The sequence below is a fragment of the Bos mutus genome, chromosome 5 (genome assembly GCF_027580195.1).
Source record: "Bos mutus isolate GX-2022 chromosome 5, NWIPB_WYAK_1.1, whole genome shotgun sequence".
Lineage (NCBI taxonomy): Eukaryota > Metazoa > Chordata > Mammalia > Artiodactyla > Bovidae > Bos > Bos mutus.
Window position 1 is genome coordinate 28,529,345 of NC_091621.1, and position 20,597 is coordinate 28,549,941.

General features: G+C 44.1%; 1 long non-coding RNA gene across 1 annotated transcript; it reads right to left on the reverse strand.

The window, feature by feature from the left end:
* Positions 1-430: 430 nt before the first annotated feature.
* LOC138987921 (uncharacterized) lies at positions 431-13,007 on the reverse strand. Its single transcript, XR_011464208.1, has 3 exons — positions 12,941-13,007; positions 1,266-1,465; positions 431-983 (listed from the first exon to the last, which is right to left on the reverse strand). It is a non-coding gene; the product is annotated as an uncharacterized lncRNA (long non-coding RNA).
* Positions 13,008-20,597: the final 7,590 nt, after the last annotated feature.

Below are 20,597 nucleotides of genomic sequence, written 5' to 3' on the forward strand. Positions count from 1 at the left end.
GACCACTGAACAAGGACGATAAAGCTGGTCCTGGTGACTCTGGTGTCTTTTAGATTATCGTGGCATGGAAAGCTAAGGGGAGCTTGGCACAGCCTCTGCTGTGACATCGTCTCTCCTTGACTAACACCTACCATCCTCCACACACTGATGAGTTGAAACTGCAATGAGATGCATTGAAACAGGGTGAGACTGACACCACGAGCTCACTCATCGGTCTCTATTTTTCCAGGATTTCTTTGATCCAGGTGAAGTACAGCAGACATCATCTTGGAGAAGCAGGGACCCTGGAGTTGCTGTAGTTTCTGCTTGTAGATATCTATGATGATTCCTCAGGAAGTCTATTTATAGGAGAGAATGACAAAAGAGCAGTTATGTGATTACGAGACTAGATTATGTGAGCAGATTGGGAATCTGGAGATGTCTGGCTCTCTGAAAGACCACAGACCAACCTGGATTGCCTAGAGGCTGTGTTTTTCTCTTGTTGGAGAGTTTCTTCTATTCAGTTAAACAAATAAATTTTTAGTATTAAAAACATTTTTTTAATGTTTAAAAAAAATATTTTTTTGGCCTGAACAGGGGTCAAACCCAGGAAACCCAGGAAAAGCACGTAGTCTGAACCACTGGACACACAAAGATGTCCCGCTCCCATTTCCTTTTGGAAGGAGCAGTGGTGTGGGTTCAGTATTACTCCATCTCAGGTGTCTGGGACAGACAGGAGGGCTCGTTCTGGATCCTGGTCAGTTAGGGTCATGTTGATGGGGTGGGGCGGATTCTGTGGGAGGGACTCCAGACTTGGACTCTGCAGATCTGTGTTTGCTTTTCTCCTCTTGCTGCGCAAGCTTGGACAAGTTGTTGAACTTCTGTCTCTCTCCTTTCCCTCATCTGGAGACAGGAGGGTTGGACCAGGTGGTCTCTAAGGTCCCCATCAAACTTGACAGCAGGGACTTCTCACTGCATCAGTTTGGGGTCATCAAATCATTCAGCTGCAAATGTAGAGTAGGGTGGGGTAAATGGGATGCAGACTGTGCTTGAGAAAACCCCTGTTGTTTTGCTTTAGTTTCAATTCGGGGACACTAAGTTACAATGGCAAAGAGCTGACCCAATCTCCTTTTGTGTAACTCACTCCAGCACCATTAGGGGGCCCAGTATGACAAATGGGAAGAGGATGCATAGAGTTTGGAGTCAGAAAAATCTGAGTTTGCATGTCAGCTCTGCCATTCACTAGGCATAAGTTAAACAACTTCTCTGAGCCTTAGTTCCCTTACCTGCAAAACTGGAATGATAACATCTACTTCAGGGGATTGCTTCCCAGGTCATGCAGTGGTAAAGAATCCACCTGCCAGTGCAGGAGACACAAGAGATGTGGGTTCGATCCCTGGGTTGGGTAGATCCCCTGGAGAAGGAAATGGAAACCCACTCCAGTATTCTTTCCTGGAAAATTCCATGGACAGAGGAACCTGGTGGGCTACAATCCATAGGGTGGCAAAGAGTCAGACACAACTGAATGATGGAGTACACACACACACACACACACACACACACATGGGTCAGTATGATAAGGTGTTTAAAATATTTTGCACACAGAGGGTGCTTGAGAAGGGTTAATATTGTTATCTTCTTGTTATTAGTGTTAATATTAGCTGTTGGGTTGCGATTATTCCAGGGAATTCTAATGGATGCAGAAGTGAGCTGAACCCTGAGCCAGCTCAGGGACTGTTTCTCTCCATCCCTGGGCCCTTTGTCAGAAGCACAGCCCTGGAAAGAATGCCTTTCTCTAAAAATAGGACAGTTGGAGGCATAGCTGCACCAGCAGATAGTCTTCTCAGAGGCTTTGGGACAGGCCAACTGATAAAGTTTCCTGCTCCTGGTGCCCCAGATTACGCACAGCTGTTTTCCAGACCAAAGGGCCCTGGGGAGGCTGGTCTCGCGCCACATCAGGTGCTCTTCATCACACACTACCCGAGAGGCACAGGCAGCTTCAGCAGCCTTGAAGCCTTGGCTGCCCTCTGGAAAGGACAAGGGAGGGCTGGCACCTGACCTGTAAGCACATTCCAAAACCCAGCAATCTCTTTGTTTTACTTTACGTGTACGTGTTTCTTTTCTTTTCTTTTCTTTAATTTCTATCAAAAGTTGGTAGAAGCTGGGGAGGACTTCCCTGGCAGGTCGGTGGTTAGGACCCTGTGCTTCCACTACCGTGGGCCCAGGTTCAATCCCTGGTCAGAGAACTAAGATCCCACAAGCCTCCAGAAAAAAAAAAAAAAATTGTATAGTATGGTGGTTAAAGAGGTGCATTCTGGAGCCAGACTTTCTGGATGTGAAGCCTGTGTTTTGTTTGGCTTTTTTAGACTTCCCTGGTGGCTCAGATGGTAAAGCATCTGCCTACAATGCAGGAGACGTGGGTTCGATCCCTGGGTTGGGAAGATCCGCTGAAGAAGGAAATGGCAACCCACTCCAGTACTCTTGCCTGGAAAATCCCATGGACACAGTCCACAGGGTCACAAAGAGTCGGACACGACCAAGCGGCTTCACTTTCACTTTTTTTTTTTCACCTTACAGGTGAATTTTCTTTTCTTTTCTTTTTATTTTTTTGTGTGTGCATTTTTTTAAATTTTATTTTTAAACTTTACAATATCGTATTGGTTCTGCCATATATCGAAATGAATCCGCCATAGGCATACACGTGTTCCCCATCCTGAACCCTCCTCCCTCCTTCCTCCCCATACCATCCCTCTGGGTCGTCCCAGTGCACCAGCCCCAAGCATCCAGTATCATGCATCGAACCTGGACTGGCAACTCGTTTCATATATGATATTATACATATTTCAATGCCATTCTCCCAAATCATCTCACCCTCTCCTCTCCCACAGAGTCCAAAAGACTGTTCTATACATCAGTGTCTTCTTTTGCTGTCTCGTACACAGGGTTATTGTTACCATCTTTCTAAATTCCACATATATGCGTTAGTATACTGTATTGGTGTTTTTCTTTCTGGCTTACTTCACTCTGTATAATGGGCTCCAGTTTCATCCACCTCATTAGAACTGATTCAAATGTATTCTTTTTAATGGCTGAGTAATACTCCATTGTGTATATGTACCACAGCTTTCTTATCCATTCATCTGCTGAGGGACATCTAGGTTGCTTCCATGTCCTGGCTATTATAAACAGTGCTGCGATGAACATTGGGGTACACGTGTCTCTTTCAATTCTGGTTTCCTCAGTGTGTATGCCCAGCAGTGGGATTGCTGGATCATAAGGCAGTTCTATTTCCAGTTTTTTAAGGAATCTCCACACTGTTCTCCATAGTGGCTGTACTAGTTTGCATTCCCACCAACAGTGTAAGAGGGTTCCCTTTTCTCCACATCCTCTCCAGCATTTATTACTTGTAGACTTTTGGATGGCAGCCATTCTGACTGGTGTGAAATGGTACCTCATTGTGGTTTTGATTTGCATTTCTCTGATAATGAGTGATGTTGAGCATCTTTTCATGTGTTTGTTAGCCATCTGTATGTCTTCTTTGGAGAAATGCCTATTTAGTTCTTTGGTCCATTTTTTTTTTTTTTTTTTTTTGGTCCATTTTTTGATTGGGTCATTTATTTTTCTGGAGTTGAGCTGTAGGAGTTGCTTGTATATTTTTGAGATTAGTTGCCTGTCAGTTGCTTCATTTGCTATTATTTTCTCCCATTCTGAAGGCTGTCTTTTCACCTTGCTTATAGTTTCCTTTGTTGTGCAGAAGCTTTTAAGTTTAATTAGGTCCCATTTGTTTATTTTTGCTTTTATTTCCAATATGCTGGGAGGTGGGTCCTAGAGGATCCTGCTGTGATGTATGTCGGAGAGTGTTTTGCCTATGTTCTCCTCTAGGAGTTTTATAGTTTCTGGTCTTCCATTGAGATCTTTAATCCATTTTGAGTTTATTTTTGTGTATGGTGTTAGAAAGTGGTCTAGTTTCATTCTTTTACAAGTGGTTGACCAGTTTTCCCAGCACCACTTGTTAAAGAGATTGTCTTTAATCCATTGTATATTCTTGCCTCCTTTGTCAAAGATAAGGTGTCCATATGTGTGTGGATTTATCTCTGGGCTTTCCATTTTGTTCCAAACCCAAGGTGAAACACCCCAAGACACATATTGATCAAATTAACAAAGATCAAACACAAAGAACAAATATTAAAAGCAGCAAGGGAAAAACAACAAATAACACACAAGGGAATTCCCATAAGGATAACAGCTGATCTTTCAATAGAAACTCTCCAAGCCAGGAGGGAATGGCAAGACATACTTAAAGTGATGAAAGAAAATAACCTACAGCCCAGATTATTGTACCCAGCAAGGATCTCATTCAAATATGAAGGAGAAATCAAAAGCTTTACAGACAAGCAAAAGCTGAGAGAATTCAGCACCACCAAACCAGCTCTCCAACAAATACTAAAGGATATTCTCTAGACAGGAAATACAAAAACGGTGTATAAATTCAAACCCAAAACAATAAAGTAAATGGCAATGGGATCATACTTATCAATAATTACCTTAAACGTAAATGGGTTGAATGCTCCAACCAAAAGACAAAGACTGGCTGAATGGATACAAAAACAAGACCCCTACATATGCTATCTACAAGAGCCCCACCTCAAAACAGGGGACACATACAGACTGAAAGTGAAGGGCTGGAAAAAGATTTTCCATGCAAATAGGGACCAAAAGAAAGCAGGAGTAGCAATACTCATATCAGACAAAATAGACTTTAAAACAAAGGCTGTGAGAAGAGACAAAGATGGTCTCTACATAATGATCAAAGGATCAATCCAAGAAGAAGATATAACAATTATAAATATATATGCACCCAACATGGGAGCACCGCAATATGTAAGGCAAATGCTAACAAGTATGAAAGGAGAAATTAACAATAACACAATAATAGTGGGACACTTTAATACCCCACTCACACCTATGGATAGATCAACTAAACAGAAAATTAACAAGGAAACACAAACTTTAAACGATACAATAGACCAGTTAGACCTATATCTATAGGACATTTCATCCCAAAACAATGAATTTCACCTTTTTCTCAAGTGCACATGGAACCTTCTCCAGGATAGATCACATCCTGGGCCATAAGTCTAGCCTTGGTAAATTCAAAAAAATTGAAATCATTCCAAGCATCTTTTCTGACCACAATGCAATAAGATTAGATCTCAATTACAAGAGAAAAACTATTAAAAATTCCAACATACGGAGGCTGAACAACACGCTGCTGAATAACCAACAAATCACAGAAGAAATCAAAATTTTCATAGAAATGAATGAAAATGAAAACACAACAACCCAAAACCTGTGGGACACTGTAAAAGCTGTCCTAAGGGGAAAGTTCATAGCAATACAGGCATACCTCAGGAAACAAGAAAAAAGTCAAATAAATAACCTAACTCTACACCTAAAGCAACTAGAAAAGGAAGAAATGAAGAACCCCAGGGTTAGTAGAAGGAAAGAAATCTTAAAAATTAGGGCAGAAATAAATGCAAAAGAAACAAAAGAGACCATAGCAAAAATCAACAAAGCCAAAAGCTGGTTCTTTGAAAGGATAAATAAAATTGACAAACCATTAGCCAGACTCATCAAGAAACAAAGGGAGAAAAATCAAATCAATAAAATTAGAAATGAAAATGGAGAGATCACAACAGACAACACAGAAATACAAAGGATCATAAGAGACTACTATCAGCAATTATATGCCAATAAAATGGACAACGTGGAAGAAACGGACAAATTCTTAGAAAAGTACAACTTTCCAAAACTGAACCAGGAAGAAATAGAAAATCTTAACAGACCCATCACAAGCACGGAAATTGAAACTGTAATCAAAAATCTTCCAGCAAACAAAAGCCCAGGTCCAGACGGCTTCACAGCTGAATTCTACCAAAAATTTAGAGAAGAGCTAACACCTATCCTACTCAAACTCTTCCAGAAAATTGCAGAGGAAGGTAAACTTCCAAACTCATTCTATGAGGCCACCATCACCCTAATACCAAAACCTGACAAAGATCCCACAAAAAAAGAAAACTACAGGCCAATATCACTGATGAACATAGATGCAAAAATCCTTAACAAAATTCTAGCAATCAGAATCCAACAACACGTTAAAAAGATCATACGCCATGACCAAGTGGGCTTTATCCCAGGGATGCAAGGATTCTTCAATATCTGCAAATCAATCAATGTAATACACCACATTAAAAATAATTGAAAAATTATTGAAAAATAATTGAAAAATTGAAAAACCAATTGAAAAATAAAAACCATATGATTATCTCAATAGATGCAGAGAAAGCCTTTGACAAAATTTAACATCCATTTATGATAAAAACTCTCCAGAAAGCAGGAATAGAAGGAACATAACCTCAACATAATAAAAGCTATATATGACAAACCCACAGCAGACATTATCCTCAATGGTGAAAAATGGAAAGCATTTCCTCTAAAGTCAGGAACAAGACAAGGGTGCCCACTTTCACCATTACTATTCAACATAGTTTTGGAAGTTTTGGCCACAGCAATCAGAGCAGAAAAAGAAATAAAAGGAATCCAAATTGGAAAAGGAGAAGTAAAACTCTCACTGTTTGCAGATGACATGATCCTCTACATAGAAAATCCTAAAGACTCCACCAGAAAATTACTAGAACTAATCAATGATTATAGTAAAGTTGCAGGATATAAAATCAACACACAGAAATCCCTTGCATTCCTATACACTAATAATGAGAAAACAGAAGAGAAATTAAGGAAACAATTCCATTCACCATTGCAATGAAAAGAATAAAATACTTAGGAATATATCTACCTAAAGAAACTAAAGACCTATATATAGAAAACTATAAAACACTGGTGAAAGAAATCAAAGAGGACACTAATAGAAGGAGAAATATACCATGTTCATGGATTGGAAGAATCAATATAGTGAAAATGAGTATACTACCCAAAGCAATTTATAGATTCAATGCAATCCCTATCAAGCTACCAACAGTATTCTTCACAGAGCTAGAACAAATAATTTCACAATTTGTATAAAAATACAAAAAACCTCGAATAGCCAAAGCTATCTTGAGAAAGAAGAATGGAACTGGAGGAATCAACCTACCTGACTTCAGGCTCTACTACAAAACCACAGTCATCAAGACAGTATGGTACTGGCACACTTTCACTTTTTAAGAGGGCTTTAAGAGTAGTTTTACATTAACAGCAAAACTGAGCAATAAGTACAGAGAGTTCCTGTGTAGCCCTGTACTCACCCACTCCTGCCTCCCACACTATGGCTATCTCACACCACAGTGTACATCTGTTACAACCAATGAACCCACATTCACACATCATTCTCTCTTAAAGTCCATTGTCTAACTGGGGTTCACTTTTGGTGCTGGGTTCATTCTTTGGGTTTGGACAAATGTATTCCCTGTGTATTCCCGGTTGTGGTATCCTACAGAATATAGTTTCACTGCCCCCCACAATCCTGCGTTCTGCCTGTTCATCTCTCCCTCTCTTGTAATAGGCAACCACTGACCTGTTTACTGTCTCCATAGTTTTGCTGCTTATGTCATATAATTTATGTCACACAATCATGCAGTGTGTCGTTTTTTCAGATTGTCTTCTTTCACTTAGTAATATGCTTTTAAGTTTCCTCCGTGCCTTTTCATGGCTTGATAACTCATTTCTCTTTAGCACTAACTAATAGTCTATTGTCTGGATATATCACAATTTACAAATTCACCTACTGAGGGATACCCTGGTTATTTCCAAGTTTGGCAATTATGTGTAAATATCTGTGTGCAGGTTTTTGTGTGGATATCGGTTTGAGTAAATGCCAAGGAACATGATTGCTGGACCATATGGGAAGAAAATGCTTAGTTTTGTCAAAAACTACCAAACTGTCTTCTAAAGTGGCAATAACATTTTGCATTCCCACTAGCCATGAGTGAGAGTCCCTGTTTCTCCACATCCTTGCCAGCATTTGGTATTGTCAGTGTTCTGGATTTTTTCATCTTTCAATGATTTGAGGCAAGTTACTAAGCTTCTCTGCTTTGGTTTCCCAGTTTGTGAAACCTGGAAAACAGTAGCACCTCCATTATTGGGTTTTCATGAGGATTAATTAAAGTAACCCATGTAAGGAGTGTAGGTCTGGGCAGGTCTATGTAAATTCTCAATAACTATTAGCTATGATGTTTGGATTAAGTTGGACTTCTAAAAAACACTTGGGATTATTGGGCACAAAATAATGTTTAAGTTAGGAGTGGATTCCACAGAAGTATTTTTAATAATGAGAATCAACTCCATACCATTCATCATGCTGAAAACTTCATATACTATTTCGTTTGAACACTACCTACTACTAGGCTACAGAGTAGATACCAATGTTATTCTGCATTTTTGAATGAGAGAATTACTGCCTAGAGAGGGTGAATTAACTTAGCCAAGGTCAGGAGTAGAGTTAAGACTTGAGCCTGAGTTCATGTGATCCACAGTTCAGGACTTAGCCCCTTGTGACACTACCCCTTAACTTGGTGTCCCTACCAACCTGCACCTTTGACTTGGACATTTTGATTTATAGGCATATAGTCTTTCCAACAGAGAAGGCAATGGCACCCCACTCCAGTACTCTTGCCTGGAAAATCCCATGGGCAGAGGAGCCTGGTGGGCTGCAGTCCATGGGGTCGCTAAGAGTCGGAGACGACTGAGTGACTTCCCTTTCACTTTTCACTTTCATGCATTGGAGAAGGAAATGGCAACCCACTCCAGTGTTCTTGCCTGGAGAATCCCAGGGACAGGGGAGCCTGGTGGGCTGCCATCTATGGGGTCACACAGAGTTGGACACCACTAAAGTGACTTAGCAGTAGCAGCAGTAGTCTTTCCAAGGGCTTCCCTGGTAGCTCAGATGGTAAAAAATCCACCTGCAATGCAGGAAACCAGAGTTTGATCCCTGGGTCGGGAAGAAGAGCTACCCACTCCAGTATTCTTGCCTGGAGAATCCCATGGACAGAGAAACCTGACGGGCTACAGTCCATGAAATTGCAAAGAATCAGACATGACTTAGTGACTAAGCAGAAGTACACACACACAAGTCTTTCCAAGCCATTCTCTGGTTAAGCAAGAAGCTAGGACCACTTGTTAGAATTAATTACATCCCAAACTTGACACAACAACATGATTATATTCAAGTTCAGTTCATCTGTTTTCTTCTACTGATGGTTCAGCCAACCTCTGGTCTTTGCACATGCTCTTCCATGCTTCCCCAACTTCTTCTTCTGGCTAGCTCCCATATCATCCTCAGGTCTTGGCTTAGACATTACTTCCTGAAGCGAGACTTCTGGGTTAGGTGCACTCCTTTGCTCCCTTAGCACCCTCTCTTTTCCCCATTGTATTACCCTGTGTTATAATTTTGTGTCTGGCTCCATGAGTACAGATATGCTGTGGGTCTTGCTCACTGTTGTAGTCCCAGCCCACAGGATAGCATCTGGCACTTAATGTAGACTTAACGAGTATTAGTGGAATGAAAGACTGAATGGGCCTAAGTGGCTGGTGTTGGGCTGCAGTTTTAGGTTTGGTATGTTCTTCCTATAGGCTCAGTCTCTGGGGTTGTCAGCACTGGTAACCCACTGCAGAAATTTGCAATGGTGTTTGACTTAGGATCATCCAACTTCTGGGTCCCTTCTTCCTACTGCATCAGCAAGGCATGACATGGATTGGGGAGTTTTAGCACTTGAGTAGTCTCTTGGGCAATGAGGTTCTTCTCCCCAACTCACTCTGCAACAGGGCATGGGCCCCAGATGGGCTTAACATAGTCTGTGGTCTCTATGTTCTTTAGGGGTTTCACCTGGGGATAAATCAGTTGGTACATGATAGTTTGGCCATATTGGTTGTTAAAATGTAAACTGATTATTTCCATATCAGTTGGTAAGGAACCCTTGCCCAGGGTCTGCTGAGTATTCTCTCCATTGGTCCAGCTTCCCAGGTGCCTCTCCTAGGACCCCTCCCTCACCTCCCCACAATCCAGGAAGCAAGGTGGTAACACCTGGTGCAATAGGAAGCTCCAAAGACTCCGTTTCAGCTCCTTGTGCTCAGTTGCTCATTTGTGTCTGACTCTTTGTGACCCCAAGGACTGTAGCCTGCCAGTTTCCTCTGTCCATGGGATTCTCCAGGCAAGAATACTGGAGTGGGTTTCCATTTCCACCTTCAGGGATCTTCCTGACCCAGGGATCAAACTGGAGTCTCCTTCGTCTCCTGCATTGGCAGGTGAATTTTTTTACCTCTGTGCCACCTGGGAAGCCCTTGGCTGGCACTATATTGCTTCAGTCTAGGTCTTTACATAATCTGAGTATTACCCCTGGTATGGTCCTTCTGTATTCTTGGGAAATGGCCCAGGAAAGAGGTGGGAGGAGAGAGGGATCAGGAGAGGACTCAGGCAGTGTCTCCGCTCCTCTGGCACTTGCATACAACTAACAGAATCAGGAATTTGGACATTCCAGATGAATGACACATACTTACATGTGGTCTCCAGCTACCCACTGCAGACAGCTGCTCTTTGCCCCCCTTCACTAGCTGTCTGCAGAAGGTTTCTAGAACAACAGCCACCATATACTGAGCTCTTTCTGTGTACTCGGTACTCAGCTAAATGTCTATTCACTTCTCTTGGCAACTCTGTGAATATGAACAATTACCCTCTTCATTTTCCACATGAGGAAACTGTTCTGAGAGGTTAAAATAGCACCCAGTTCACACAGCTAGTAAGTGACAGAGTTGGGAGTCTGAGGCAAGGAGGCCCACAGGGACTACATTTGTAGGGAGCATCTCTTTGTTGCCAGATGGAGGCACAGAGGCTTCTGGTGAGGGGAAGGTGCTTTTCAGAAAACAGTGCAGAAAAGTGAAACAAATTCATGGAGAGGGCTGCCACAGAGCCATGTCCCTATGGCGGCCAGAGGAAAACTTCCCAAGAATCCTAGGTCCTCTGGATGGCTGCCCTATTGCTCTCCATGCTCAGAGCCTCTGTGCTGACAGAAGTGAGCCAGCTACAGAAGTGAGTCCCCAGAGTTCCCTTTGGGACACCTGCTCTGAGGGCAGTGCACACAGATGGTTGACATTATGACTTATCCTGAGGTTTCATGCTACACTCAGTCTCCATAGCAACCCTGGCTCTCTGGGTAGCACCCCAGGGCAGGCTGGGATATTACAGAGCTCCTATCTGGGAGCTCTAGGTCAGAATCTTTGCTGGATGTACAAGGAACTTATCCCTATTGCTTTGAATAAAAAATGTGAAAATCACATCTAAGAACCAAAAATTCTTGGAGGAAAAAAAATCTTAAAGAATATCCTTCAGTGAAGAATTTATATTATACCTTGCTTATAATTGAGAAAAAAAAGATGGAAAGGAGAAAAAAGAAAGGAAGCATTTTAAAAGCTGACATGGTTTTTATAATGGGCAATTTATTTTTCTATTTTTTCCAAAATATGTAATATGTTTACTTTTTAAATGAAAAACATATATATTTAAATTCCCCCTTTCTTTCTAGGATGCCTTATGTCTTTCTTTAGGAGTTAGAAGGGGATAGATGACCAAGACGAGACAAGTCAATCTTCTCTGCACTTTATGACTTTGAGTAAATCATCTGATTGCTTTGATCATTTTCTCATTTTTAAAAATGGGGAAAATAGTAAAACAGTAGTACTTTATAAAGCTAGGATGAGCAGTGAATGGGTTAATCTGGATAAAATTTTTATTACAAGTCTCAGTTCAGTTCAGTCGCTCAGTTGTGTCCGACTCTTTGCGACCCCATGAATTGCAGCACACCAGGCCTCCCTGTCCATCACCAACTCCCAGAGTTCACCCAAACTCATGTCTATCGAGTCGGTCATGCCATCCAACCATCTCATCCTCTGTCGTCCCCTCTCCTCCTGCCCCCAATCCTTCCCAGCATCAGAATCTTTTCCAATGAGTCAACTCTTCGCATGAGGTGGCCAAAGTATTGCAGTTTCAGCCTCAGCATCAGTTCTTCCAATGAACACCCAGGACTGATCACCTTTAGGATGGACTGGTTGGACCTCCCTGCAGTCCAAGGGACTCTCAAGAGTGTTCTCCAGCACCACAGTTCAAAAGCATCAATTCTTCGGCGTTCAGCTTTCTTCACAGTCCAACTCTCACATGCATACGTGACCAGCTCAGAGTAAATGCTCCTGATAAGTGTTAGTTATCCTGTGTGTGTGCGTGCTAAGTCACTTTAGTCGTGTCTGACTCTTTTTGGCCCATTGGCTGTAGCCTGCCAGGCTCCTCTGTCCATGTGCTTCTCCAGGCAATGATTGACTAACTAGCTCATTGTGTTATTCTCATGATCGTCGGCCTTATTATGACCACCAGAGGGCACTCCTGGCTCTGGAGTCCTCCATGGGGATCTGGTCTTTCTTGGGACACCAGGATTCCAATGTTGTGTGCCTGTTCTTGGTGGGTAGATGTGAGAGGAAGCACATGGATGCCCCTTGCTCACTTGCTGATCTCTAAGATACCAGCCATGTTCTGGGAGAGAAACTAGCTTTAGGTTGGAAGTGACTGACTCTCTAGCAATAGTGGTAGCTGACCACGTCACTCCCAGGAATGCACTTGCGATTCAGATCTTTCCTCTGGAGTTCCCATGGACAAGCAGGGATGATGTTCCCCGTTCAGTACTGAACAGGGACCTCCCAGGGATGGTGGGGATGGAGGAGGGGCAGGTGAGCAGGCCTGAGGTTTCTACTGCTTGGGTTGAGTGCAGGGCACAGAGGACAGGCCCGTATTCTCTGTTTTAATGGTCACTGGCTCTGGAAAGCCACATAGAAAGAGCATAGAATCCTGGATTAGTCGAATTCCTAGGCAACTTCATGCAGTGATGCAGCTTCATTTTCTGTCCAATCTGTCTCCAGGCCTCACCTCTCCTCTAAGCTCCATACTTGTCTGTGTATCCAGTGTCTCCTTGATATGCCTGCTTGGATGGGGTTTAATAAACCCAAAATAAAACTGTTCCTCCTGACAATTAACAAGAAGCAACAACTATTAATATTACTACAACAAAAACAAAACAGAGAATGAGCCTGTATTCTCAAAGTGTCATTCATTTACTAAACAAGCACATCCTGAGTGTCCACCCAGTGCCGGACAGTGAACTTATCTCTGGGGTGGGAAGCAGGTACCGCAGTGAACAGAAGGGGCACAATCCCCCCATCAGGGGTTTATGTGAAGAGAAACCGAGTGACTCTTAACAAGGAAACTGGCAATGCTGCTCTGCTGTGCACTGGTGAAAAGCAAAGCACACAAAAATGAGGAGTGTTGTGCTAGCTTCTGGGTACATGTTTGAGTAGAGCCAGTGTGAAACTGACACATCTTGAGTAGAGAGAGAGCAGGTTGTAAAGGGGCTCAAGGCCATGAGATGTAAACAACAGTTTGGGTCTTGGTTTGGCAAGACTGGGCTTCCCTGATAGCTCAGTTGGTAAAGAATCTGCCTGCAATGCATGAGACCCCAGTTTGGTTCCTGGGTCAGGAGGATCCGCTGGAGAAGGGATAGGTCCCCTCCCCAGTATTCTTGGACTTCCCTTGTGACTCAGCTGGTAAAGAATCCGCCTGCAGTGTGGGAGACCTAGGTTTGATCTCTGGGTTGGGAATACCCCCTGGCGAAGGGAAAGGCTACCCACTCCATTATTCTGGTCTAGAGAATTCTATGAACTGTATAGTTCATGGGGTCGCAAAGAGTGGGACATGACTGAACAACTTTCACTTTCACTTGGCAAGATTTGGTCTCAAGAAAAGATGTGGGCAAGTGTGCACTGGGACCTTATATTGTGCTTGTGCTTAGTCGCTCAGTTGTGTCTGACTTTGCAACCCCATGGACTATAACCTGCCAGGCTCCTCTGTCCATGAGGATTCTCCAGGCAAGAATACTGCAGTGGGTTGCCATGCCCTCCTCCAGGGGATCTTCCCAACCCAGGGATTGAATCCAGGTTTCCCACATTGCAGGCGGATTCTTCACTGACTGAGCCATCAGGGAAGCCCAAGAATACTGGAGTGAGTGGGTAGCTTATCCCTTCTCCAAGGGATCTTCCCAACTTAGGAATTGAACCTGGGTCCCCTGCATTGCAGTTGGATTCTTTACCAGTTGAGCAACCAGGGAAACCCTGGGACCTTAAATAGATGCAGCATAATGGCGTTCTTCAAATGTCTGACGCTGGTCCTGAGTGTGGAGAAAGATGGACTCATTAGCTGTGGATCCAGGGGTAGACTGAGAACCAGTGGGCTCTGGCTGCCAGAAGGCAGCTTTGCCCCCAGGCTGGAGAAGGCCGTCTCCTGAGTGTGGTGTTTCAGTGCACAGCGGGTCACCAGGTGGAGGTGAATTGTCCTTCACTCGAGGGATTCGGCCAGATGAATCTTGGCAGGAGTGTTATAAGGAGGATTCTATCAAAGGTAAGGCACTGCACGAGGCAACCCCGAAGTTCTCTTTCCACCCTGAGGTTCTGGGATCAGGCAGATTAACAGCACAGAAATGCACTATGAATGCATTTACTCTCACCTGGAGCTGGGGCACCATCAGCAACCTCTGACGACTGTTCCTTGGTGTCCTGCAGGTGAAGAGACTCTCCATCCCATAATGTCCCAGTAATTCCAAAAGGCAGAAGCAGCTGGATCTTGGGGGCCCAGAGGCATGATGAGGCTGAAGCCCCAGCTCTTCTCCAACTGGGGCCCTAGGCTGCTAGTGCTATAGCCTTGCCTCTCTGTCCCCATCCTGACCTGCCTCCTCCCCGTGACTAACACCCCCAGACACCAGCTGCCCGGGAGGGGAAGGGGCTCATTCATTACCTCCTTGATCTCAGATACACAATCATCTTTCTTGCATTTTCCCTGCTCATAAGACTCTTAGATACCAATTTCTTGGTTATTCTCTTTGGTAGACAACCTATTTGGAAGAGATTTTAAATGTTAATAGAAGTTTAAGAAATGAGTATGTATGAGTGGATTACATGTTAGCCCTTGGATTACCGAGGGTGTGATGCCTGGAAAGATTGAAGGCAAAAGGAGAAAGGGGTGGCAGAGGATAAGATGGTTAGATAGAATGGCCGACTCAATGGGCATGAATTTGAGCAAACTCTGGGAGGTAGTGAAGGACAGAGGAGCCTGGCATGCTGCAGTTCATGGGGTTCACAGAGTGGGATAGAACTCAGTGACTGAACACCAACAACAAGCGGGCCTCTGCCCAGAATGGAAGGAGAGCCAGGCCAGCCAGGCACTGGGGGTACTGAGCGGGCCCTGGGAGGCTGTGTGGAGCACCCCTTCACATTTCTGCCTTTCCCCCTTACCTCTCATCCTGCCCTGTGCTTCCTTCTTTTATTTTCCTTCTTATCACATTAGACTCAGGGACCTTTGCCCCTAGCAAACTTTGCTTCCCTGGATTACTGCCTTCTAAGGTTTCTCGTGTTCAAATCCATCCCGGGGGCTGGGACTGACAGGGCCAGCAATGCCCTCCAGGCAGGGCAGCCTAAAGCTTAGAGGGGTGTCCTCAGGTCGTGGTGCCAGGGGATTGTGCTTGGGATAGGTATTGCTGTTGTTGTTGTTTCCCTTATTTTTGCATGAATTGGGCCTTCCAAAAACACACGCTGATTTGAGGTGACTCAAGTAGTTTAAAGGCTTCCCAGGTGGCACTAGTGGTAAAGAATACACCTGCCAACGCAGGGGATACTAGAGACTCGGATTTGATCCCTGGGTGAGGAAAATCCAGTGGAGAAGGAAATGGCTATCTGCTCCAGGATTCTAGCCTGGAGAATTCCATAAACAGAGTAGCCCGGTGGGGGTGAGCTACAGGCCATGGGATCACAAAGAGTCGAAGGGCATGACTGAGCATCCCAACACACACACAGATAGTTTGAAGAGACTGGAGCCCTGAAACCACAGTCCTGATTATGTCCCAAACCTTCTCCGCTGGAGGCAATTTCAAGTGCATCTCGGATCCTCCGGCAGGATTCAACATCACTGTGACCCTCGGCTTTAGAGGGATGAACTGGAGACATGATCAGGGGCTTTCCCAAGCTCAACGTGTCAAATGCTGCCATCTGGAGGCAGGCCGAGGCCTCTCTTTGGTCTTGGACTTTCCAAGTGGAGTTTGCTAAATGCTGTTTTATCAGATGGGCTTAAAGCAGGGAATTTAAGAAATCATGTACCTAGATCTTTGACTCTGCGAAGGAGTCAGTTTTATACTTCAGGGGAGAAACATTAAACATTCTCATATCTTTCATTTATTTAAAATTTTTTTTTAGCCTTGCTTCAAGGTATGTGAAGGATCTTAGTTCCCTGACCAGGGATTGAACCTGTGGCCTCTGCATTGGAAGCATGGAGTCTTAAACACTGAACCACCAAAGAAGTTGAAACACTCTCAAATCTTACTTTTGTTATGAAGTCAAGCCTATTTCATTAAATAATAATAAAAATAGTTCACAAGTACTGGGCCATAACCTTGCACAGACCCTACATTAATTGCTTTAAATCCACTATTTCGTTTAATTGTTAAAATAACCCAGTGAAGAAGGTACTGGCATTAATGTCATTTCACAGTTGATGAAATTGAGGCTAAGACACATCAGGTAACTTGACCAGGTTGTGCAGCTACTAAGTGTCTGAGCCTGAATAGAATTGGGTGCCTTGGCTTTTAATCACAATACTATTTAATAACATGATGATATAATAATGAGAGCAAACATTCATTAAGTGCTTACTATGTGACAGGTAATGTACTATGACTTTTGTAGGTACTAACTCATTTAATACTCACAATAATAGTATTACTATTATCCCTATTTTATCTGTGAGGAAAGCAAGTCACAAAATGGTTAAGTAACTTCACAAGCAGTGATGGATGTGGGACTTGAACCCATGTAAACTGAGTCCAAAAGCTAACCTTTTTGCCCTTAATGTTCTCTTCTTAATGCGGGTTGATTAGACCACGTTTGAAATTTGGTTTTATGGGTAGAACATAAAGTAAAAGCAAGTTCTTGCTCTGTTTTCTGTGTCCTTGGTATCGTGTGGACCACAAAAGACTATGGATTTGCCTTACATAACATTTTACCACTGACCAACAGAAGTGTACCCTGTCTGCTGAAAACTACATCAGAGAAGTGTGAGCCTGGTACTCAGCCAGCACCAGGCCATGGATGCACGGTGGCTGTGATGCCCACATGATCCATGTCAGATCTTTTTTATTCCAGAGGCCCTGCGGCATGGGATTGTGTGTGTCAGCAGCTTTAAAGTTCTAGATGTCACTACCAACTCTGGACAGCTCTGGATCTCAGGAGCTGTGTTTGTGTTAGAACTGTACTACACGTCTGATGGGGTAACGACAGGGTGGAGTTTGCAAAAGCTGTGTGTGGGTGGTGGCCTTGGGTAATGGATGGGGTAGTCCTGGTGGCTGTGGGGAGAGGCCTTCTGGAAGTGATGGGACAGTGGGAGAGTTCATTTCTGTTTTTAACATTGTATTTCTTTATTTGGGCTGTGCCTGGTCTTTGCTGCTGTGCGGGCTTTTCTCTAGCTGTGGGGAGTGAGAGTTACTCTCTAGGAGTGGTGCACGGGCTTCTCCCTGTGGTGGCTTCTTTGCGGCACACGGGCTCCAGGGCACATGGGCTCGGTAACCGCTGCTCCCTGGCTCTAGAGCACAGGCTCAGCCGGTGTAGTGCACGGGCTTCGTTGCTCTGTGGCATGTGGAATCTTCCCAGGCCAGGCATCGAATCCATGTCTCCTGCATTGGCAGGTGGATTCTTTATCACTGAGCCACCAGGGAAGCCCCTAGAAGTCAACTTCTAATCTGATGTTGGGCTTCCTACTCTTTGTTCTCAAACTCCCAGGGCCCTTCTCACAGGCTCTCTGAGTACCCCTGAGAAGGATTTTCTGAGGAAAGTACCCTTCTGGGAAAGCACTACACACAGGAGTGTTCGGCTCTCTTGTGTTCGGTGCTTCTCCTGACTTCCGGTCTTTCACCAGTTTCTTGTCCCTCCAAGCTTTTAGGGGTTTTATTTCCTAGGTAATGAGTGGGTTTGATCTTCTTCCCAGCCATCACTTGCCGCCACTCCAATAGGATTTACCAACTATGGCTTAGCTGTTTCTTCTTCCCCCACTTACTGACTTGCCCTTTCCCTTAAGAGAGTGAAGTCGGCTTTTAAAATTTACACCTCCCTTATCTTCCCTCTGTGTGGAGCTGCCCCTGTTATTCAGTGCTCCAGTGCAAGGTGACAAAGAGCACTGACCTCAGACTGACCGATGGGTCTGGAGGCCAATGGCTGGAAATAGCGGGAGGGCTCTGGGCTGCCTCCCTCCATAGGCAGGCAGGCAGCCTGCCAGGGACTGTGACCAGCAGCTGTCGCGAGGTGAACCCAAGTGGAGAGGCTCGGGTTTCTCTGGTGGGAATGACACAGAAATGACATGCTGTTCTTGTGTCATCTGGGATGTGACAGCCCTGCACGGCCTGCTGCCAGCGGGACCTGTCAAAGTTAATGTCACGAGTCTCCGTGTCTCGAATGATCTGCACTGTTGTTGAGCCCAGGAGAAAATGGAGACTGTACAGTTCAACCAGAGATGCAGGTCAGAAAAGAAATGAATTGGCAACATAGGGCTGCTGGAGTCTCCAGCAGTAAGTAGAAACGTGCTCTGAGATCATTAGCTTTACATCTTCTTATTCTTTCCCTCTTTGCACAGTTTGGGAACTCATAGTGGTTGAGGTCTCCCTGGAGCTGGTGATGCTTAAGTAAAAGAATCTGAACTCCTGATACCCACCGGGGCCAAACAGGCAACACCTGATTGAAGCAGGTCTAGCAGAGGGCACAGTAGGACTGTAAAACTGAATAATCCTGGCTAAGCAAGATATGAGAAAATCAGATTCAGACCACCAACCACCACTTTCCCACTGCAGACTAAAGTTGTGTGTCTAACTTTGTCTTAGACTGCTAAGTAAAGGAACTTATTAGTTAACATTTTTCAATTAAGGGGCTTCCCTGGTGGCTCAGATGGTGAAGAATCTGCCTGTAATGCAGGAGACCAGGGTTCTATCCCTGAGTTGGGAAGAGCCTCTGGAGAAGGGAATGGCTACTCACTTCATTATTCTTGCCTGGTGAATCCTATGGACAGAGGAACCTGTCAGGCTACAGTCCATGCAGGCACAAAGAGTGGACACGACTGAGGGATGAATGCACATGCACACACACACGTTCCACTTAATGTAAAAAAAAGGGACAAAATCAGATTCAATAAAATTGTTTTTAAGTGCTTCTACTGTTGCACTTTCTCTTCATGGAAATGGTTCTGGGATGCTCCAGTATAAACCTTTGGGTGATGAACAAGTCACAATGACCTTATACCGAGTTTAGGCCCTAAAGTCAGCACAGAGTGAGAACACTGGTAGAGTGAAAACTGCTACTGCAAATCTCTTAGGGAGGTTCCCTGTCAGGCATATTATTAATTACCTTTTTCAGGAAGTCCATATGGTCTGGATGTTAAAAATTGTTGGAAGTCTTTCATTTGAACAGCAGATGAAATGGTTGGCTAGTGTTTAGGAACCAAGTTGTTTGGGAAATTCTAGTGCTGTGTCTTTAAGCACCAGAATCACTCTCAGCACATTGGAATTGGGACTAATTGAGTGGGCTTTGCATCTGGCATCTCCTAGTCACGCGGGGGTCTGTGTTCCCTGTAGGGAGGGTGGAAGTGAGGGGGAGGGGACCTTTCTTTTATGTACATACGCAATGCTTCTCTCTCCTTTTTTAAAAAAGCTCTTTTTGTTCTGTATTGGAGTTTAGCTGATTAACAGTGTTGTGATAGTTTAGGGTGAACAGCAAAGGGACTCAGCCATACATGTACATGTATCTCTTCTCCCTCAAACTCCCCTCCCATCCAGGCTGCCACATAACATTGAGCAGAGTTCCATTTTAAATATAGCAGTGTTCACATATCCATCCCCAAACTCCTAACCGAAACTTCCCCCAACCTGTCCTTCCCAGAAACCACAAGATCGTCCTCTAAGTGCACAGGGCTTCTCTTTCCTTTGCCGAGCTCACTTAGATGAATACATTCAATGCGATTCCAGCATTTGGAAAGATACACCTACACACTTCATATGTGTGCAGAGAAGGAATGAGTGGTCTTGTGCTGAATCCATACACTTGTTTCAAGCTTTGACTAGTGGCAAAGTACCATCCTAGGTTACAGCCAAGAGTTGAAGTTTGTTTTAGAGAAGACAGGGATCATGAGCAGAACAGGTTTAACTGCAGGGAAGGTGTTTACAGAGACATAGGCTCTGGGGTTGGGCTGTTCTTCACAGACACAATGCATTTCCTCATAGATTGTGTGCAAAACTGATTTTGCGTCCCTCCTCTGCCCGTTATTAGCTCTATGACATGAGTACACTATCTCACTTCCCTCCATTTCCTTATCTGTAAGATGAATATAGTGATACCTCACAGTTCATTAAAAGAACTACGCATGATAATATGTGTAACAGCATTTCAGCCATAGCATTTGATGCATAATAGGTGTTCTGAAAAGGTGGCTCCCAAGGTTCCCCACCAAA